The sequence below is a fragment of the Cuculus canorus genome, chromosome 4 (genome assembly GCF_017976375.1).
Source record: "Cuculus canorus isolate bCucCan1 chromosome 4, bCucCan1.pri, whole genome shotgun sequence".
Classification (NCBI taxonomy): Eukaryota; Metazoa; Chordata; class Aves; order Cuculiformes; family Cuculidae; genus Cuculus; species Cuculus canorus.
The window spans coordinates 45,496,815-45,521,333 of NC_071404.1; the positions used below are offsets into that span (position 1 = coordinate 45,496,815).

The 24,519-nt window shown below is 36.9% G+C and overlaps 1 long non-coding RNA gene across 2 annotated transcripts in view; it reads right to left on the bottom strand.

Annotated features, from left to right (window-relative positions):
* Positions 1-24,519, bottom strand: part of LOC128852125 (uncharacterized) — a 269,245-nt gene extending 244,726 nt beyond the window's left edge. For both annotated transcript variants that reach the window (XR_008449772.1, XR_008449773.1), the window contains exon 1: positions 24,441-24,519. This is a non-coding gene — a long non-coding RNA (uncharacterized LOC128852125). The remainder of the gene's footprint in view (positions 1-24,440) is intronic.

Consider the following 24,519-nt stretch of genomic DNA (forward strand, 5'->3'; position numbering starts at 1 on the left):
ATAAAATAAATATTTTATACTTCTGGGCTGCTGAGCTGTGGAAAACTAAGATATGTTTACAGTCACATGAAAATCTCACTTATCTTGCAGCGCCTTTGTGAGATTTCATGTGGGAACTATTTGTTATATTTTGAGCCTTTACTTTTTAGGGAAGTCAGTTTTTCTAAAATTTATGAAAGCAGAAGCTTCAGTTCTGAAGCATGTCTGTGGAAGTGGGGGTAGGGGAAGGGAAATAATTTGCAAATTTCTGGTTTGTACCTGTCTTCAGAATTAAGAGGGTAGAGTATACCATTACACTTTTTATTTTATTCAAGCAAAGACAAATACAAGGGTGGCTTCCTTGCAAGTGAGAAAGAAAAAGGGCAAACAGAAAAGTCACACGCTTTTGCATATAAGCAGAAATCTCGATCCTGAAAATGTAAGCAGTACCCTAGCATCAATTAAATAAGGCTGAGAGATGGATAGTGTAGAATTGGTGAACAGTCATAGCCCGTTGCAAGATGCTCACACCAAGATTGTGTGTCTTGTAGGTGTGACTCACTGTACTTCTTCCCCAATTCCCTACATGCTCAAACTTAAGTGACAAAACTGTGTGCCAATACCATTACCCCAGTCCTTTCTATAATCATATAAAGACAATTTTCTGTAACTATTATTATTTATAGATTTCATTTTTCTACAGTGTCACTGTAACTTTTAAGTTTCAAATCTCTGAACTTGAAGCCTCCTCCGTCTGTGGAAAAGCTGGTTCTTGCACTGCAGAGCTGTATTCCAGGCAGCAAGAGGTACACACGCAGCAGGTTCTTCCCCTCACCAAAAACTCAACACGGATTCTAAACTGTGGGCAGATTCAGTGCCCTACGCAGGCACTGCAGAGTACCAGGACATGATTAATGTGGTCACCACAGCAAAGCTAATGGCAGCAGTAAATGTCTTTGGAGAGCCTCAGAAGCCTAGAACTCCAAGCACTCATTGGCACCTTTGTTTGAGGAAGCAGAAGTAAGTATTTTCAATTAATTTGCCTAGTCTCATAGTATTTGAGTTACCAAAAAGGAAAATATTAAGCCAATCTATCCCAAAGCTTGAAAATTTACATGCAATAAGTAAAATGGAGCACAGACAATGAATAGCAAAGGATACACAAGGCACCAGAAATATTATTTTTTATAATAAATATCTTTATCAGCCTCTTTTATCAAAGCCCCTCTCCTAGATTGAATTTATACAAGGCAAGCAAATTAAAGAATACTCTTAATCAGTGTTTTAACTACATAATTAATGACTTATTTAAAAGAAATGTCTATTCAGATGAAAGAAAACCTCATTTCTTGAAAAGCTGCCTTTTTCTACTTGATTACTCCACTTAATAGGAATGTACATTAAATATTGTACCACATAAACCCCATTTATCTTGCATTTATACATGAAAAACAGTCTTGTGTTATAGGTTGCTGCTAAGTAAAATTCTAGTAATGAAACAGTTCCGCAGTAGTTCCAGTTAAAAATCAGTAGCAGCTTGGTTTGCAACATAAAGGATAACAAAAATATAATTTGCATATCAAAGGAACTTTTGCAGTGAAGTACACAAGTCTTAAAATGCTGGTCAGGGTTACAATGCTAGATTACAACCTGACTAGTCATGAGAGATGCCAGCAGATTCAGCGAACACAGAGACTATTTCATTTTATGAATGCGACATACCCTAATGCAACAAGCAGCATCAGTGTTTTCCCTTGAACAGAGGCTTTTGCACATATGAATATGCTTGCAGGAACGCTTTTGCCAATGTTGCTAATATTTCAGAGGAAAAGGAAATTGCATTCTTAAAGATGTTACCATGTCAGAAATTTCAGTAAAGTGCAAAGCAGGCTGGAGAGTCAATCAAAGGTTACGCCAGTTAGAGGTCAAGTTCCTTGAAAGAATGCGGTTCTGAAGTTTAATTATTTTCAGGGAGAATTTTGCCGATAGGTCAATAGTATGAGCTTTATAGCTGACAACACTCACAGAAAGAAATCACTTCCAAGGCTGAAGTGGCTATGGACCACTGAACAACAAAATGGAAAAAAGTGACTCTAGAAGTCAAGACAAATTTTTAGGCTCACCATTTAGAAACTTCTAAAAAATGCTACGTGCATGACTGATATATAAAGCAGTCTAATGCACCTTACTCTCAAAAGCTGTTCAAATACACAGCAAAATTACAATATTTTACAAGAGAATAAAGTAATGTTTGATGGAATATTTAAATTAATAATAATCTAAAACTACATCTTTGTTCCATTCGCAGTATGACCAAAGCTTCCTCTGCCCCTTAAAATCAGTATTGTAATGGCTTGGATGGGGTGTCTGGATTATAAGAGGTCTAAAGATGCACTCCTTTCTCACACAAACTGCTGTTGGGTCTTATCTCCATTGTACTTAAATCCCTCTCCTTACTGTCTCCAAAGCTGACAATCCATTACAGTGTTTCAAAGATGCCTAACCATCTGGAATAAAGAAATACAGATTTTCCCCAAATACAGAAATGTAAGCATTACAGTGCATAAAAACAGAGGCCTTTTTTCCACCATAAATGTTAACACACCTCTTCCTACTGTTTGTTCTTAAGATCATAATTTTTTTGTTTGGATGTTTTTCGACACATTCCTGGCTGTGCAATTTGGGACTCAAAGAATTCTACTTTGAACATTATAATCAGAGCGATAAACTGGACTCTTCAGCTCTGGTAAGTAAAGGAACTAAACGTAAATCAAGGCGTCACTAATAACCTACATTACAAAGAATCAGGATCAGTGCATTTTACCATAATCTCACTATTTTGAACCTATATATATATATTGTAATATATATATATAGGTTCAAAATATATAAAATATATAAAATATATATAAAATTGTATATATATTACACAGTGGTGCGGCTGCTTTACAAATTCAAATTTGGAAATACAAAGACCTTTCAATTTACTAATTATTTTACAAGGCTGAATGTGTATATTGATGTACAGCCCAATGGAGTACTCTTTAGAAAAAGTGCCATGCTGTTCTTTTGCAATTTATCAGTTCATGTATTAACACAGTATTTAAAATTAGTTGAAAGACAGAACAGCAACTGGAATCAGCAGTTTTGCCTGAAGATGGACTTCAGACCCATCTGCATAGATTGTTTAACTGCTAACAAAACTGATGGTAATTAGGAAGCATGAATTAATTATAGTGTTATAAACGCAATGATCTTCTAAGGAATACAGAAGAACATGTGGGCACCTTCACCTAGCATGCACACAAACTCTTCCTTTTCACAGGGAAGGAGAAAGACTGAGAAAAGGGAAATGCACTCTGAAAATCTCTGAAAGTACTGAAAGTATCCATTCCATTCAATTGCTCTGCCGTAACTGATAAACTTCTATTGATCTTGTAGATAAAGTTTAAAAATAAAAAATTGAGATACAGTTGGTCCTCGTTCAATTTTTACTTTCTCGCCAATATATCTTCCACATATGAATAAATTAGCAAGTTCTTATAAAGTACTAATGGAAAAACTCTCACTTCCTCCACTTCTATAATCACAGGAGATATATTAATAATTTTTAATTCAAACTGAGTACTGCTCCCAATCTGCAGCTTCACAGCCCTTGCTTGCATTCACAAGCTACTATTTGTGTATTCAGATCAGAAATTTGATTGCCATCTGTATGCCCTGATTAGCTGGTTATTAAACAAGGTGCAAAATATATGCAAGTATGCAAATCAACTCTTTGCCCAAATACCAAAGCCTCAATTAAGTAGCCACCTGAACTTCATCCTTTATTTATAACAATGAACAGAAAGTGAGAAGAGTAACATATATAATTTCAGCAGCAAATAGCTCTAGGAACCTTATAATGACATAGCAATTTCATAATTTTGCTAAAACCAGAAGGAAAATACAACAAAAATGTCTTGTTAGAAAATAACACAGGAAAAAAGTAATCATTAAATTTACACTTTATAAATATCTATCAATACTTCCACAGTCAAATGAGCATATGCTGTGAGTCAGTAAGGCCTTATTTTCTACCTGAGGCAATAGCTTACTTATCCTGTACACTTACTTGATTTAATGGAATGCAAAACAGAACATACTGTAATAACTTATAAGTAAACTTCAGAAAGACAGGCTCTGAGTGTTGTGACAATCATAAGACTCATGTCTGAAACATTTTTTTAAAAATTATAGGTTAAAAAAACATGATTTATATTGAATTCCATGTGTGCAGAACAAGGAATCTCGTTCTTCATAAAAAGGACAATGTTATCAAAAAGTTTAGAGTTGTTAAAAACAATAGAAAAATCACTTAAAAGCTTGTTCTCTTATCATTGGTTAAAAGCTATACAGGTTCTACTCAGTTTCTCAAACTATCATCATCTAAGTGCTTTATGAAAAATAAAATGGACAGCATAACCAACATCTCTTAGATATGGTTCATTTCTTCATTAATCTTCTCTCCTGGCAAAAAACGGATTTGGCCAAGCTTAATGATACTTCATCTCTTTGTGACAGTGTGCAATAGCATTTGTTATTTGCCTGTCCTGATACATTCCTAGCCTATGGTCCTGATGATAATGCTAAGAAAGAAATCTGAGAGATATTGTAACTGCTCAAGGGAAAGAAACAGCAGTAACAGGGATTGTCAAATAGACTACATGGCATGCAATACAAAATTTCCATGTAATGCTCAAAATTCAAGCCTTTAAAAATATTTTTTCTTCCCATGACATAGCCAAATCAAAAGGGTTAAACATCAGTTTACTACAACCCACATCTCACAGAAACTCTTCCTCCAAACAAGGATACATATTCCACAAGCCATCCCTAGGTGCTGACACAAGTGCCTGCACAAAGAAAGGTAGATTTAAACATCTCACTGAACTGAAACCAAAGACAGCATCAGCCATAACCAAAACCAAAACATCTGCTTGCATTCCTTGCATTCCTCTTCATATCACACTGTGCTGCTTTATTATCCTATTTGCAATGCAACAAGTCATTGTACAACTGTGAACGGTGGAGAGAAGACTTTATTTGCTATTTTATGGGCTTATAACATTAAACATAACCTACTACCAAAGTGCCAAGATACGATGTAGCATGGTAAGTCATCTGAATGGCTTTGGCATTAGTTTTCACCATCTCAGTGAATCCTCATTTAACTTACTATAGAAAGTAAAACTGATCTCAGACAAATGCTGCACTACTTTTCATAGAACCTAACAAGGACTCTTATTAGCAAATTAAGACATTTTAGCTAGCTTATGTTTCTTTTTTTGTTGGTTTGCATACAACGATCTGGAGAGGGACAGGATGAATTAGTCTTGAGGTATATACTGCTCTCAGAGACAGAAAACCACAGAAGAGAGACATTCAGCAAATAACCAAAACCAGGAAAAATAAAAATACTGAGATCAACAATATTGGACCACATGTACCCTTTACTTTAGACTTCTTATAAAGTAAAAGTTATAGAATTATAAAATAATAGGTTCCCTGAACATTCATGCTATAAACAGCAAGCAAAACTAACGGTTGAAACCACACAATGGTTTAAGGATGTGGGAACTGAGAGGGACTAAAACCAGGCTGAGAGTCTGTTCTCTGCATCCCAAGGATTTCTAAAGCCATCTGACAGTCTCCTTTTTAAGAACACAAAATATCCACAGGCATGAAAGGTGACTGTATATCAACAGAAGTCATGCATGACAACCTCCTGCCAGAGCTTAAGAATAACTATAAGAGAAAGAGTTCAAAGTCAGAGCTACGAACATCCTTTAACTTTCCTGCTCCTTCAAACCAAGTAAAACTTTGTTCTACCATAAAGTGGATATTCAGGTAAAACCAAAACATTATGCACAGAAGCAGAGCATCTGATCCATTATTTTCGCCCTTTTCCTCTTTTGGTGTCGGTACTACCATGAAGCCAGAAATTCTTTAGTGGCTTAGTTTCAGGAAAATATTTATTATTAAGTCATTGTTTTGATGGGCTTTTTTTAACCTCCAACTTTAATGCACAGCACCTGTTGTTTCCAGAAATTCCATACAAATCAATACAATATTATACATAACTACAAATGAGATTAATGGAAACAATGTGAAATGCACACTTACAAAGCATGCTAATTAAGCATCAACACATAATACTGATTTTGATGTAAAAGAAGTAAACAACAGCAAGGCTGAAAACAGTCTAAGTTCTTAATGGAGGCACAGCCACAAAGCCCAAGACAATCCACCTTTTTTAAAAAAAAAAAAAGTGCATACTTGTTTGCAAAGTTCGCTCCTTTTAGTCTGACACATTTTTAGCAAGAAGGGGGCAGAGCTTTAAGCAGATGAGTTATTTATAACCTACAGATCTTCACATTTTTTGTAGTTAATATCCTTACTACAGGGAGAAAGCAAACTATTCCTCTGAATAAATGGTGCTTTTCCTGGTGTACTGAGTCTGACTGGGAGGGAGTTAATCCTGCGCAGGTCACATGGTGCTGTGTTTTGGACTTGTGATTAAACCAGCGTTGACAATACATGTTTTGGCTTGCAGAGCATCATTCTTTCCTTGTTGCCACTGCCTGCCTCAGCAAGCAAGCAAGAGCTGTGCCAGAAGACTGTACCCAAACTAACCAAAGGGACATTCACTACAATATGGCATTCTGCTCATCAATAAAAACTTGTGGAAGGGAGCGGGGAGGGGGCTGTGGTTAGGGCTTTCATCTTCCCGAGTAACTATTACGCATGCTAAGGCATGGCTTCTCAGGAAGTGGTTGGACATCTACCTGCCAATGACAAATAGTGAATAAACTCCTTATTTTGCTCTGCTTGAGTACACCTTGCTGCTTCACCTTGACCCAGGACTTCTTTGCTCTTCTCATTCTCTCCCAAATCCCCCTGTCGGAGGAAGTAAGCTAGTGGTTGGGTGGGTGTTTAGCTGCTGGCTAGGGTAAACCCATTACACTTGGGCACACTCAAATACACTGTTTTCTCAGTTACACTCCCTGTATTTCCTTTCACATTTGAAAATTTTGCATAAAGAAGACAGACTGTGACATTTCTATCCCATTTTATCCAACATATTCATTGCAGTTTAAAGGGCAGGGATGAAGATAAAATTTAGAATCTGAAAAAATTACATAAATATTGCAGGAAACCATGAAACATTCATACCACCTACTCTCAGAACAAATAGTCAACACTGTGAAGTCATCGTACCCAACAACTGATTAAAACAGTTAATGAAAATTGTCTAGTGCAGATAGTATGAATAACACCAAAGTGTATAATGCTGTATACACTATGAAACCATTAGAATTTAACAAAATTATTCGTGAACAACTGAAAGGAAATAAATGTAGATATATGAAAAGTTACAGAACTAAGACTGTGAAACTGCAATCTTAAGCCTCCCTTTCGTGTTTCACGAATGCTGTATATAATACTAAGCAAAAAGTAATTACCAATATGTGTAAGTATTATGGGATCTATATTTATTGGCCATAAGTAATTTAATTTCCTTATACTCATTTTACATAAATAACTCCTGAAAGGCAAATTCTTATCCAGTGTATACCTATTTGCACAGAGTGTAGCACAACAACACAAATTTGTTTCAAACTGTTCTACAGAATTATGAATGGAATCCAGGCGCACTTTGAGCAATTTTACATTTTTAAATAAATCAATATAGCTGGGGATATTATTTCTCAAGAGCTCATTTTGCCAATTTTCTTTGGAAAAAAAAAAGAGACTGAGGTTCTGGGGGAAAAAAAAACCCTAAATTCTCATTTAAGTATCCACAAAAAAAAAATTTTATAATATGCAAGCGAATTAAAGTATTATAGGTTTCTGACAGTTTAGAAACAAGGATTCTGAGAATTTTAAGAGTATTCCCATCCTAGATATACAAACAGTTTGTGTTCCTTTATTAAAGCAGTAGTTATCAGTTAGCTACACATACATAATCAGGCACAGAGGCAGTAACCTGTACCAAGTTAAATACATATAGGCTATTAGTGAACACACAGAAGCAAGCGAACAAGCAGACAGGAGAGTGGGAACCCAAATGGACACACACTTCATCTATTAATCTCTGAGCAGCTCAAGATGAAGAGTTCCCCCTTAATTATAATAGCTTCTCTTTCCCTGTCACCATAAACAAGGACAAAAGGAACACAGTATTAATATTCATCCCAGTTACAAGACAAATTGTTCATTGTATCAGATGACACTGTGATAACCTGTTCACTAACACAAGTTTAATTACTTTTTTACAGGAAGCTGATGAATTTTGCCCCCTTTCTCATTTAGTTTTTCTCACCTTTATTAGATTTCCTATCACAAGTAAAAACAATGTGGCTATGACTGTCATGACTACCTACAACCTTCTTGATAAAATTACGTAAGCAAATAACTGGGAGGTGAGGAAATAAAGAAACAGTTGCGTGCCTTTTAGCTATTCCCTGCTCTGATTTTAACTGGTGTGGAAAAATAGTAACTGAAATCCAAGACGTGCATATGAATGGTGAATAAACAGTTCAGAAGATTTAACCTCTGTAGCTTTTAACAAAAACAATTTAAATAATCCTGTTACTGTCAAAATGTACTATTAATATTCAGATGAGCATCAGAATGCGTTAAGTTGATTTTGCAAGCAAGAAATTCATCACTTTGTAACGTAGGAGTCTGGTAACTTTTTCACTGAGACTGAAGTCTTCACTAAGAAAGGTACCAGCATAGAGTTCTCCTCTTCTATGAGAAGAGGTAGCAAACACAGAGGGAAAAGCTTCTGATGGGCTGAAGCACAGTAGGAAGTTACAAGTTTTCACCATCAGCCCATGTTATGCATCTCTTTGTCTACTACTGAATAAATTCAAAAGTAATGTAACTTCTGTCCTTGCCAGTCTTAAAAGGACAAAGTAACCCACCTATTCTTGTTCAAACCTTGCATTTTATCCCACAAAAGGGAGAAAAGCTTAAAGAACTACATGAATTTCTTAAGTGCTTTATTACCTTATTGCCTCAAAAAACCCCACTAACAAACACTTGTTTGATAGAAAAGACTGTAACAGTTTTTTATGCAAAACATAGTAATAAACTCCAATTGGCCTGTTGTACTACCAGAAAATAAGTCAACTTCAACAGCACAAATATACGTCACAAGTTTGGGTTCAAAAAGACCTTTAGCTTCTTATACAGCTACATGCTAGAATTTCTGGGGAGTCATTACTAGTGAGAACAACTATGTTACCCAACGTATAATCAGGAGCTGACAACAGAGAATAACAGATCTTCTATTATTCCAATGAAGGGCAAGGCTTCCATTTGCATGCTACAGTAACATGAAAATCACATTTTTTGTGTGCCAGAACACATGACCTTTTAATTGGAGATCACATATATGGAATACAGAACTCATATCACATATATGAAATGTCAGTGCACGCATAATCTGAATGCTATAAAAGAAGGCAATAGAGATATGCCTCAAAAATACAAGTGTATTGTTTCCAATTCATCTGGAAATTGAGTAGGCATTTGCCATCTCAAATGCAGTATCACAAGGGCACATGAACCTGCTTACTTTATGGACGAAGCTGAAGAACTCTGAAAGGATACACTGAGAAATACAGCTGTCGTCCTAAATATATCCAGTGTTTGAAAGTATTTTTTTCTCTCGTAGGTATCTGAAGAGAAATGGAGCTGTTGGCTTAGACAACACTGACTGAATATTTGTTCATTCGAGCATGTTCTGATAAATAAGGGCTACATTTAACTTGGGTAGGACTGAGCTTCCAAAATCAATACCTCAGGTAATTTTTAAATACCCCAAAAGCAAATCTATCACTTCTTGCAGACTATGAAATTAGAATCATGGATTAATACAGATTGAAAAGCTCTCAGGAGATCACTGAGTTTAAGCCATGTAGGATTAGCTAAAGTTCTCTGCTTGAGTTTTGGACATTTTTTCAAAGACAGGGATTACAAAGCTTCTCTGCATAAACAGTTCTAATGTCTGACCACTCTCAACATAAAATATTTTTCCTGCTATTTAAGTGGATTTGCCTCATTGCAACTTCTCTCTGATGCCTCTTGTTCTATCACTGTCCACCTATCAGAAAAGTCTGGCTTCCTCTTCTCTATAACTACCCATTAGACAGTTTAGGACAGCAATACAATCTTCCCTTGGCCTTCTCTTCTTCAAGATAAACAAGACAGAGCTCAGCTTCTCCTTGTATATAATATGTTCAAGCATCCTGATAACCTTTCTGTGGACTTACTGCAGTACATCAACGTATTTGTAACACTGGGGAGCCTAAAACCGAACAGTATTTCAGATGCACTCCTAAAAGTGCCAAACAGAAGGTAATAATCACATCCCCCAACGTGCTCTCTATGTCTTTGATATTACAGCCTTGTATGTAGTTGGCCTTCTTTACTGAGAGGATACACCACTTTCACATGTTCAGCTTGTCTACAGGGACTCCCAGATCGTTTTCTGTGAAGTTTCAGGTCTCCAGACTGCACTGCTGTAGTTTGATTCCTGTAGATAACAAACTCATCCTTATTGCACATGTTTTTTAAGAGCATCTGGGCTACAACAATATCTTGTACTTGAGCACTTTATACTGTCATACCAGTTCACAGCAAACGAGGCTAGTTCTGTTTATTGCTCTACTCTAGCATAAAATGGAAGCAGAAAGGCCAACTGAAACTTTTAATTAGCCAGTGAAGAAAATGGATTTTCAACCAAGGCCAAGGCAATGCCAGCAGAAAACAAAGTTACTGCATATCACCTCATAAATCCTGGATTTTGTTTACACTGGTAGAAAGCTAGGGGAAGACAGCTATGGGTCAACTCCCACATGCTTTAAGGTTAAATTAGCCTGAGAAACCTTGTACTATCTCCTGATAGCCAGGAGATAAAATAAGCATTTGGGTTGGTTTTTTTTAACATACTATTATTTACGTCCTCTTTCCATTCTTCTAGTCCTTTGATTTGTGATGTACAGAAAGTAATATTTCTTGCTCTTTATTTGGCTCTGGAAAATAATTTCTTTCATGCTAGTATTGTCTGACCACTAAATTAAGTCACATCATTCTGTGGAGGAAAGGGTTGGAAGTAGTACTTCATTATGAGCAGACACCAAATCAGTTTTATTTACTTTGCACTGCTCACCTCAATATAAATATTATTGTATCTGCAGGAAGAAGTGGGAATGATATATAATATAATATGCTGGAAATTTCATTTTAGAAAATAAATATAAGCTGCAAAGTTTTTGAGGAGTAGAATGATCATCCCAGCCTGGTATTAAAACTGAATGCCTAATTCTCTACTCATTTACAGCCTGTGTGTTCCCATACATCTGTAAACAATGGGAGTGAAACACTACCATTTTATTAAGACATGTTTCCTACCCTCAGCAAAGACAGAAATCTGTTGAACGTCACAAGGAAAGTTTCTTGAGATTTTGATCTCTATTCACTCCAGCCATTAGTCTAAAAATTGATTGTTTGTGCTAAACCACAAATTTTTGTGGCTATAATTGAGCTTCCATGAAGACTTAGTAAATTGATCCTAAGACAGGACTGGAAAATAATCACAATAAGCTATGAAAGACAAACTATTGAAAGACAGCAGAATTGTCACAAGGTGCTTCTTACCTGACCCCTACTTCTTACCTTCTCTCCTACTAACGCATTTAAAAAGGAAAAACACATCATACATTCTTATTTGCCATTTTATACACAAAAGTGTAAGTTAATATAAGTTCTGCATTAACTATAATATTTTACAGAATCACAAACAGGACAGGAGAAAATCTCTGCATTGTATACTCTGAGACGTATTACAGACCAGTGGGTTGACCCTGGCTGGCCATCAAAGCTGCTCTATCAGGCTCCCGCCTCAGCTGGACAGGCAAGAAAAAAAATAGTGAAAAAGCTAGTGGGTCAAGATAAGTGCAGGAAGACATCACTCACCAGTTACCATCATGGGCAACAGAGACTTGACTTGGGGAAATTAGTTTAGTTTATCACCAATAAGAGCTGGATAATAAAAAATATAAAACCAAATCTTAAAATCCCTTCCCTCCATTCCTCTCTTCTTCCCAGGTTTAACTTTATTCCTGATTTTCTCTACCTCTTGCCTCTGACCAGCACATGGGAAAGAAGGCTGTGGTCAGTTCATCATTGTTTCTACCACTCCTTCCTCCTCAGAGAGTAGACTCCTCACACTTTCCGCTCTTCCAGCATGGGGTCCCTCCCAAGGGAGACAGCTCTCCACAGACTTCTCTACCGTTCTTGACAAACGGCTCCAGTATGGGTCCCCTCCACAGGGTGCATTCTTTCAGGAACAGACTGCCTCCACGGTAGATCCCCCACAGGGCTACAAGGCCTGCCAGGAAGCCTGCTCCAGTGTGGGCTCCTCTCTCCATGGATGCACAGGTTCTTTCAGGAAACTGCTCCAGTGTGTGCTTCCCAAAGGTTTACAGCCTTCTTTGGGCATCCATCTGCTCCAGTGTGGGGTCCTCCATGGGCTGTAGGGGAACAGCTTGCCTCACTACTGTCTTCACTACAGGCTGCAGGGAAATCTCTACTCCATCATCTGGAGCACATCCTCCCCTTCCTTCTTCCCTGACCTTGGCGTCTGCATTTTTCACAGAAAGGGTCATGGGGCACTGGCAGAGGCTGCCCAGGGATGGGGTTGAGTCACCATCCCTGCAGGTATTTAAAAGACGGGTGGACGAGGTACTCAGGGACATGGTTTAGTGGCAGACAGTAAGGAGTGGACTCAATGATCCCAGAGGTCTTTTCCAACCTGGTGATTCTATGATTCTATTGCACACAGGGGAAGCTTCTAGTAGCTTCTCACAGAAACCACTCCTGAAGGCCTCCCTGCTACCAAACCCTTACCATACAAATCCAATACATATAAATATATATAAAGGATTTGATAAGACAAGAGTTCCAGGTGAAATGCAACAGTATGCACATATAGAATCATAGAATAATGGGCAGTTAACGCCAGTTGTTTGCTTCAATATCTGCTTTAGCTAACAGGGTTCTACAGATAATCACACTTCAAGGAAGTTAAATACTAATAATCTCTATGACTTTCTTGTTACTTTCACCTTCTGTTAACTTACGTATTTCAGAACACTGTAAATATACATGTCTATTCCAACAGCAAGAACAGAGATTAAAGTAATGGTTAAGGCACTCATTTCTATGGTGTTGATGTAATAAAAATAATCAGTTTTAAGAACTGCAGCACTCAAAAGATAATTCCAAACATTTGTTTGTGCAGACACTGCAGTACTGCCAGACTAACTCAAACAGCTGCCCTTGTGGAGGGAGGGATAGGATCCCTTTTCATAGCCTTTTTAGAATGACAGCAGAACAATAGCAACTGAAACAGAAGAACGTGGAAAGAGGCAGTATCAGATGTGATACTTCAGTCTGCTGAGTCAGGAGAGTCTTCAGAGTCCTAACTCTGTGGCTCAGCAGGTGACACAGGGAATAATAAAAGTCATAACTGATAGCTCTTGGGACATGGCACGCTAAGAAATTACAATTACATTATCTCCCGATAATCACACTTACTTGTGAGACTGAGGAAGTGCACTTGGAAAAAATGCTTTCTGACAGTTCTTAATCTCTATGTATTTGTAGTCTCTGAAATCTATTCCCACTTCACAGGGAGGAAACTGAAGATGAAAATTTCAGTTGCCATTCTAAACTTAAGATTTTTTCTTGAAATAGGTACAATATAAATCCAGGATAGGAAAAAAAAAAAGTCTGTTTTAGTTAAAACTGAAATTCAGACATTAAGCTTGACACAAGAACACTGTCACAAAGCTCACTTGCTGATCACAGAAAGTGGGCAAAACCAGCTTTTGTGGGACTCAGAGGGAGAACAGGAATCCTACAAGATCAGAAGCAAAAATAAAAAGCCTTGGGGGTTTAGTCTGGTTGCTGTATTTTTTTCCCAGTTGATCAAGCAAGACTTTTAAAACCAGAAGTTTGTGGAAACGTAATTTATTTTTCTCCATATAAGTATAGTACTGAAAAGCAATCAAAGCAAAGTGCTGATTGTCAGTGCAAGCATCTTTTAATCTTTTCTGTAAATTTCCCATAGCCAAAGTACAAGTCACATCAGTCAGAAAGGGTTAACAATTTGATTCTCAGTCTTGCTTAAACAGCTAGAGTACAGCAAATTCTCCACAAAGCAGGTTTTTCCATAATTTAATTATTCCTATTATTTCCATCATTTAATTATTCCTTTTAACTCCTATTGAGTTAAATGTGGAAAATGTATTACATAACACACAGGCACCCTGCTGGCTTTAGCACTCCAGTTAGGTCTGTTTTCAGGAAAACTAACAAGGAACAACACAAGAATAATAAAACCTTTTTGTTGACGTTTCCACAGCTACCCATTGGGATGTCTCTTTAAACTGTTGCATTCTCACATGGTGCAATGGACTATAATTGAAGAAAAAGTACTGGAAAATAAGACTAGGATACCATACCGTTATTCCCTGATATTAAGTTACATTTGAATGCAACTGATTCACTGGTAGAACAGTGACAGAGCAATCTATTTAATGAACACCTCCATCCTACATACAGTATTCTGCAACAGCAGAATACCATTTACATCTCTGCTGCTACCTGAGTGGGGCATAAATCATACTAGATAGATTTTTTAAAAGTAATATGGTATAAGATTAAGGTTTAAATTAACCCTTGAAAAACTAAGGGCAAATCATGCCACTGTCATGCAGTTTATTCTGCTGAAAACCTTCTATTGATGTATTGATGTGCAGTGCCCAACTGCCTTTTGTGTACAAAGAGCCTCTTGGGTCTTGCTGTAAAATATACTTAAATATACTTTCCAGACAAGCAACTATTAGAAGTTCAGATCACCTCTACACTCATTAATTTTGGTGAGATAAACTATGATGTCATATTGTAGCTACAGATTCTTACAGTAAAATTTTTGCTCACCTTCAGCATATTGCTCAACTTTGCTGCAGTGAGAGATTTATAAGCATTCATTATCCTTCCCACAGACCTACAGCGTTTGGCACATTAAAACATGATACAAGAAAAAGCCGTGCATCCTAATAAATACTTCTACACTGCATGGTGCTTCTAGTATTAAAATAGAGGGTACTGAGTAAGGACTGATTAAGTCCCCCTGTATCTTGATAACGGCAACCTGGAAAATGTAGGTATCTCACCACCATCAAGCAGAATCTCATAGCAAAAAAAAAAGAAACCTGTTGAAATACATTCTGAATAAATTTTAACTAAAATATTTTTTCTCACAAATGACTGTGAAATAATTTGTAAAATACTTACAAGTAACTTATAAGTAACTGCTGGTATTTCAATTCAATAAAATGCCCTTTTTATAATTATAATATGCATCTCATGAAGTTACTATAATTCAAGCTTACAATTTCAGGCAATTATAGTTATGTACATAAGGTTGGCATGTACTCTGTAATCAAAAATTGTCATTTATGTTTATGATTGTAGTGTGTTAATTACATACATATATATGATACTCCTGTATCTTCAAGTTTTTTCACTCAAAGCAAACTTTTTTTCTATTACTATATGCTACTGTATTAATTATTTTTTTTATTACTAAGTCCTCTATCATTAGTTTACTTTTTATATTGGGCAAGGAATATTATGGAGCCAGTTTGAGCTGTCATGGATCAGTCAGAAGCGAGAGGATTCGGGGAGAAGGACAGCATTTCTGCACTCCCCTCTCCTGTGCTGCCAGTTTTCCCAGAGAACAATTCTCCTCACTCACAGCAGGAATACACCTGAATGTCTTCATAGTACCCAGGATACCATGCTATTAGCTGGGGAACCTCAGTCCTCCTTTAGCTACTGATAAATGAAAAGTAGTTGACAGTTCATGAAATCATACACTGCTTAAGTCCTCTTGTAAGAACCTTGCCTTTGATCCTTCTTAGCTTCTAGTTCCACTATAGTGTAATTCCATTTTAAATCATTAGTTAGTCTTCGTGTTTAGAAAAGATACAAAAGTTTTCATGACTAGACTTTCTTCAAAATGAAAGTGAAAAGAAATCACAAAATAATCATCCTTTTCAATTATTTCTTTCCCAGCTTAGTAGGACTGCTTACCTTCAAGATTTTGTTCCTACTAGTACAACATAAGACTATTTAGTGAAGTCCAATGAGCATCCAATTTAGTTCAATGCTTTGGTCAGTGATACAGCTTTTACCCCAACATCTTCAGTCTTCAGAATGAAGAAACAAATTGAACTGGCAAGGACTAAGTTCAAGGACTAAGTTGTGAAGTCAAAATTTGAGTCATCTCTGACGACCAGTATTCAAGTGCTAAGCTTGTATTCAAAGCACTTTCTTCTTTAACAATTACTGAAAACTACTTCAACAATCTGTAGTTTGATGCTTCACTGAACCAAATGTATTTCTATGGACATTTCACTTGGCGAGCAATGGAGACACATTTAGATTTTTATCTCTTCCTAGCCCCTAGAGATGGTAATTCAATAACTACAGGATTAACCCAGAAAAAAAAAAAACAAAGCAGTCAGAGGCTAAAACCCACTTGAGAATTCTTAAAAGAATTTAAGGAAGGCTAACCAGACAAGCCAGAGGGATGTGCAATTTATCAATGACTTGCCAAGTTTCCATGATGCATGATTTCTTGCTATTCTAGTTAAGCAACAATATGCACACTGCAGGAAAGAGCTACGCATGGATTTATAGCAAACAGACCAAATGCTGTTCACACTTTGATTTGCAACAGAGAAAAAAAAATCTTCCCTTTCCAACATGACTAGAAAAAAAATGTGATCAAAATACCACAGACTAAAGAGATATTCCTCTGATTAGCAAGAAAAACATTGCTCACTGCATACTTGGCTTTCAAGTGAGATGGCATTACACTTCAGTCTTAATTTTGTGATTCTTGAAAGGGTCGCCACTCATAAAAATCTACTCAGAAAATGAGAAAGTATCAGCCATTTGTCCCAACATCCAAATAAAACAATGAATGTCTCCATTTTTGCCTGCATGACACCTGATATCTTCTGAGTATGGGATGGATGCACCAGCTGCTCACCAGGAGCACAAGTGGCTGCCAAATCTGCAGTCAGCCCTGTCTCCTGGGAATATAACTGGGACTGTTGAAGACGAATATATTGTTTGGGCAGGCAGAAATTCTCACCTTTCAATGCATTTGACTCCATCAAGAAAGTATTTCTTAATGCATACAAATGGATAAATTCACCCACTCTAATAGGTTCACTTCCTTTCCTGCAACACACTGGAGAAACAGCCAGGCCAGGTCTACCTGGAAATCACAGAATCATAGAATGGTTTGCGTTGGAAAGGACCTTAAAGATCATCTAGTCCAACCTCCTGCCATGGGAAGAGACATCTCCCACTAGATCAGATTGCTCAAAATCATGGCTTTATGGCCATTTCCCTGGCCATGCTTCCCTGCATTGCGCTCCTGCCCAGCTGGCTACCTCTGTTTCCCCCCACCTGCTGTATGCCACAGAGGATGTTTTTGACTATACAAAATCACATTCAGAACATAGAAGAAAAAAAAAATGAGAATTATTAATTCCCTTTAATAAAGTTCAAACAAAGGAGCAAAATTAAGCCAAGTTTATGCAGATTCAAACCCAAAGATCTCTGAATAAAGTTCTCCCACAGCTTTAAGACCAGCCCTAAAGAAGTGCACTCCCAGCCTTTGCTTTGCTGATAAGCACACGGTGTCCGCTTCATAGCCTGCCTACCACACAGCAAAGAGCAGTTCACAGGTTATAGCTAGGGCACTGTTGTTGCAGGCTTCAACATAATATAGCCCTCTTTATAAAGAAAGATAAAGTCCCCGGTAATTCAAGCTCAGCACTGAACCCCATCCAGCGCTGTTTAAGGCAGACTGCCTTTAGAGTTAGAGAGGGCAGAGTGTAATCTGGCAGGCCTGCTGGGGAAAATGAGATCCTGAAAGATCTTGAAGCTGGACTTAGGTAAGCACTTCTTGCACAGCAGTTAGTTTCCCATTTTAATTGCATGTATTTCACCATAACATTGGTTCCAAATTACAATAAATTGTTAAAGCCTTACACCTTAGCTATTTAATTGCTAGGGCCAGCCAGTCTGCACTTTAAATATGCACCATGTTTCAGGGAATGCATATGCTTCTCAATACTGGACCATGAGGTACATAACAACAAACTCCTAAGTACTCTGGAAGTGCCCATTTCCTTCTGCAGTCCAGAAACATGGAATCTAATTCGGTAGCACTTAATACTCTCTTTGCATTCATTTTGGCAGAGCATAAATGGTGGTGTTAACTGAAAAAAATACTCTCTTCTTATCATCAAAATGAAGTAGATTGGCTTAAGAAACATACTCCAAATACATTTACAATTCTCTTAAGCTCAAACTATACATCATTTAATTTCACAATGTTTTCGGTCATCTCAAAATACTTAAGCATGAATAACTCAATGAGACAAACTGGCTGTATTTTGAGCACAGGAAATATTAAAATTGTCATGTGGTTTTGGTCAACCAAATGAAGAAGTACTGCCAGTGTTGGTTACTACAGCTTCTTAACACCCCTCCCCATCAAAGCAAAATTTTGTTCAAGTTAAAAGGAAGGATAAGCATCTCAATCACAAAATAAAAATGCTATGTATCTCAACATACTAACCTGTCAATAAAGAGCAGTGCTTTACTCCAGAGCAAACAACAGCACACCATCAACAACTAGCAGAACTAGTTGTTTCTCTTAGTCAGAGAATTTGAAGCATGTACTAATCTCAGCCATACATTCACATTCTATCCATGAACAACATGTCTGTATTCCCAGAGATAACTACACAAAGACAAAAAAAAACCCCATAGTTAAGACGTTGCATTTCACCAGCAGTATTACAACCCAGTAACATACTGGTAACTTAACATAGATATCTAGATGAGGCTGGCAGGCTCAAAGAAGAAAAAGCTACAACGTAGCTTTCTCGCAGTTTTAGCTTTAACATTTTCTACATACATATTAAATTTTTCAGACAATAGTTTCTCTTAAGGAAAACTTGTCTAAAAACAAATTACAGCAATGTTGTTCATTTTAACTGAGACTTAAACGTAGACATTAAATTAGATGCTAAATCTTTTTCATCTAATATTAAATAAAGATTACTTTCAGTCAAATTCTACCACGTTTCATTTATATTTATACTTTTTCGATACTCAGCCATGGCAATAAATGCACTATAGATGCCGTGTACGTGCCTAGACTGGTAATTAAACTGCATTTTAAGAAAACATATGAGAAAAATTAAAATGTCAAATGCTTTTTGTAAACGCATAAAGTACTTCTTAAGTCTTTTTTAAAGAACGACCTTTCCAATGATCTCTAGGATGAAGGGCTTGAAATAGAATAAACTCTCAACCGCCCAAGGAAAAGCTGAGATACAGAAAGTTTTCCTCTTTAGAAACAAAATGTAACCATTGCCATGATTAGGATTTTCAAAAGAAATTGCCTCCCCAGTTCTCTTTGGTGGTCAGCTACATATCAGAAGCTATGAGGTACAGCACACGGAATGCTAACTGCATCATTAAGAAACTGTTTTATAAAAATCTGACCTATAGAGATTCCACTTCCTGGGAAAATTACAAGAGCAGTGCAGTATCCTCATGAACTGCAACAAGCCAGACTTTAAACCCAAAAAGCCTTGGCAGTATCCTTTTAAAACTAGGATTAAGATTCGCTAACACAGAAAGGATGAAGTAAACTATCATTATGTTTTAAATTATCCCAAATACGATAAATATTTGAGTAATTAATGTAACTTTCCTTCTTTGTTCTACAGTTCCAGACATCATCTAAATTTTTCAAAACAATGTAATTTAATCATCTGGGAAACTCTACTTGCACTGCCATGTATGGTTTTATACAGAAGGCTGGTTTGTAAGAAGAAAACTAAAAGCTGTAACAGGATTTCTCCCTTTCCCCTGACAAGCTGTACACATAAGTTCAAGGTCCTTAACTAAGACAAATTTACAGGGCTCAGCTGTGCTCACCATACCATTAATTTTGTATCAAGATAATTCCACATTCACTTAAATGGAACTCTTACCACCTAAAATCACCACTAGGACCACAGAATAATAGTGGAACTATGCTTTTGTTTAAAGTCTTACAAAAAAAATAACAGCTTAATAGAAAAGTCAACATTTATTTGAAATTATGCTAAAATAACATTCTAACACATAGACAACTATAAGCCCAGCATTGATTTGCTTGACTGACACTTAATTTACATATGCATAATTAATTTTCCTATGACCCCCTAACTTCCAAATATGCTAAAATACCGATTCATAAAATGCTTACATTAATTTCAGTGAAAGGAAACACGTAACCCTAAGGGCATTTTGCCCTTCTGCATAATCAAAGCATTTTTGCTTTTTCCTTGGCTTCGGATTTTTAATCAGCATGATATCAGTACACTATGCATTTTTACTGTGCTTTTTTCTTTCTAAATAGCAAAATCAGTTCTTACAACTGAACAGCAAATAGCCCAGAACAAGGAAAGGATTCCAGTGAAAAAGCAACCACTGAGTCACAGAAATAAAAGCCCAGGGTCCTTATCTAGTTCATCTCCTTGCCCTTTGGCAAGTAAACTTTTCCGAACATACCATTTATAAATGGATGGGTATCTTCTTTGTTAGCAGCTCCATGCTTTAAGTGCATTCTATTTTAACTTAAAACATTTGCAAAGTCTTCAATATTGATTATTATTTACTATCTTATCTGAACATGTTCACATACACAAATCCACATACACATTCTAACCAAAAGCCTGTAGAAGGCTTCATAATCAAGAAAAAAAAAGCCAGATATTAGAATACACAGTAAAGGTTAAAAAGAACAGAAGTAAAATGGATCAAAAATATAATAGCTCAAGCATAACTCTTCTAGTTAGACACTGCACACATAAGCAAACTGGAATGAGACAAAGACGGAAATTCCCAAGGTGTGTTTGTACCACAGAGGACTAAAATAGCAGGACAACAATATAGCACTGATATGCTGGCTGTAGATGCTGACTGAAGGAGATGACAGCCGTGGCAGGCTATGTTCTCCCCATGGCAACAAACGACGAAACCAGGGGCACAGTCCTACTCCTCACTTTTTCCCTACATCTGTTCTCCTGTATACAAATCTTCCCATTCACAACAGGCAGCTGGCTTATAAGAGCTACAAGACTTCAGGAAAGCTCAGCACCTTTGGCAGCATGTATGGAAATGGTGACAATGTGGGGCAAATTTCACACTAGCAGCAGTAGAAAAGACAGCACAGTCACTCTGCTTGTATAAAAGCCTGCTGTAAGAACAAAGCCTAAAGTATTTTTTAAAAAAGTTAATCTTTCACTAAAACTTTACACAATAAAACCAGTATGTTTTCTTGCAAATATTTCACTTTACCCCAGACCTTAACAGCGTGTGGCACATAAACAACAAAAACTGAGCAAGACTGAAGTCAGCCACTGATGCAAAACAGACCCCTATTTCTGGGCACAGGTTATTCATGGACACGACCTCATGCTTGAGGTGTGAATTTGACATTAGTTCAACATTGCTGACCTGCCTACAAAAAGCACTGGAAACCTATGGATAAAAGCACTATAGGGACAGGGTATAATTTCACTAGTATTATAATCGTAGCAATAACAGTCACAATTGATTCACATCAATATGACTGGAAAATCAGTCCTTTCAGGTTCCATGGTAAAACAAAAGCAGAAGGCATCATACGTGGAACAGAAAGAATATAAGGCTGGAATGATTCAACAGCATTTTTGAGTTACAATCACCAGTGGAGAAACTCAGTAACCAGAACATTAAAAAATGCAGCAAAAAATCTACGTAGATAGAAATATCTGAATTCCTGAGTGGTCCTTTTTTCTTTAAATTTCTTTCTCCTTTTGCTTGAATTTGCTAAGTCCTCTCACCCTCTTGCTAGATTCATTTACCAACACACTCACTAATGAATTAATGAAGGATGTATAAACAAATTAACTGGAGGATTTACAGAAATTTGCAAAGTAGATTCTGCAAAACAGCATTACTTGTACTTCTGAGTACCTTGTCCATCTCCCATAATCAAACAGTTTGATGGAAGAAATAAGAACAACTAAAGTAAATAAATGTTTATTAATGCTTGTGGCCTTAAACCAGGCTGCACCCAATATTGCCTGAATTTCTTCCTGAAAAGCTGGCCACTTCCTCCACTTCCTAAGACTAATTAAACAGTAAAAATAAAATAAAATTAAAAAAAAAAAAACACAAAAAACAAGCCAACATAAAAATGAGATTTGAATGACCTGGATCTGAGAAACTTTCTAAGCTCAGAATACTCAGAGTCAAACTTTTATACACACTGACAAGTGGAACTGGCAATGAAAGCAGAGAAAATCAGAAATGGCACAGTCACCATCTTAAAAGTCAGTTCTTAGCTCCCTAAAACTGTCACAACTTCTTTCTTCACTCTCACTCAGAACAGGTGTTGCTCCTTTTGTGACGGTGTAATGCCTAACCACATCTTTCTGCATTTTCACATTTTGGTTTGCTATTTGATTTGAATTATTAGGCCTGCTGCCAGCCTTCTTTCATTCATAATTCCCCCCCTACTGACAAGACTGAATAAAAATATTTTTAAAAGAGCTAGAGGCTTACTGGATTCTAGGATACTCAGCTGAGATACAGAAGAGTCAGGTTTGAGAAGCAGGTTCTACACCTATTTCGTTATTTGCAAAGGAAGATAGTTTTAGCAGGAGAGACCTTATGGTCAACACAGACATTTATCATGATCTAGCTAGGCAACTCCTTGCACAGCTTGATTGTTCCTACAAACCCAACTACTCCCACGAGTAATTTTCTCTGCTTCTCACAAACTTCAAAGTCTACCTTGGGAGTCTGAAAAGATGACTCCTGAATGTCAGCTGCAGCAACGCTGCTTATTACCTTTGCGTTGGCTTAAATGCGACCAGATTTCATCCCAAGAGTGCAATTCTCAGTTGCTTTGCTTACGTTTAATAATTATCAGTGCAACTATATCAGCAAACAGCACCACTGCAAGGTCTCAAAATAAACAAATCCTTAGATTTATCCTGAAATATTTTTTTCCAACAAGTCTTTTTGAGAAAAGACTCTCAGCTCCATCTGCTGCCAGATTTAGATTATTTCTTTCTAAGGCTGAGGACTACACAAGACAAAAAGATTTATTTCCTATTTGCTAAACATCTTGCATGCAAAAGGCAGAAGTCCAAACTCCTGCTATGTTGATACTTATCAAAGTGAAAGGCAGCCCTCCTCCCCTTGGCTCCATTAACACATATTGTTATGACCCTTAGCAGCAGCAGCACCCATCCTTGGAAGACCTATCTTCGCTGCAGAAGTAATTTATTGTATTTTGCCCTTGTTTGGTATGATAATTATAAACCTTAAGGTCAAAGGGCACAGAAGCTAGGCTGTCTAACAGGACTCAATTAACTATTTCAAACAGCTATGCAAAAACGACTGGGGGGGGGGGAAAGCAAGTCTACTAAATATTATAGTCTCTCACTCTGACCCTGTAATAGTACGAAAATCCACCCACTAACTACACTGTTGCAATTTTAAAGTAATCTTAGAAATGGGTGGTTTGCATTTGATGAGAAACAAATCTCTGAAGAAAGAAATACCTTCATGTAAAGGAAACACCTTACAATTAGTTTAGACGTTCCTAAATATATATTCATTATTGCTTCTTGCCTTAGTATGCAGTATTTGGGATCATGAAATGCTTCTAATGCTTCTAATCAATAGCCAGAACAAATAGACATGTAAAATGCTATTAAAACATATTTTCAAATAAGAATTTACAATCATAAAATTCTAAATCATACTTTCAGTAAAAAAAAAAGATAGAGCATTCACTTGCATAAAAATATTTTAATCACCTCTCTGGTGTGACCTCTGTAACTAACATATGGCTTACCTGTGTCAATGAAGCAGTAAGAATTGGTATCAATAAAACCCTTAAGAAAACTTCAACCCACAAACAAAAATCCCACAAACTTTACATCTTATTCCTTTTCGTAGGCCTGATTCTGATATTATTTTTTACAAGTGCTTTTTCTTAAAGAAGCAGAGCTAGATTTACACTGGAGTAATTCAAAACAGAGTGAGGATTGCATGCCTACAGACAGAGCTCTGTTTACATATAATAATTTGGTGGGGTTTTATTTATCTCAGCACAAGGACAAAAAGCTTTAATAGCATTGCAGTTTGGAGGAAAAACAAAGCACTCTCAAACACTTTGACTGTCAGTCACCTACCTTTTGCTGTTTGTTACACTTCTCCCTGAGTCAGTCATCACAGGAGACTGACTTCTCTAACACTCTCCTCTTGAGCAAG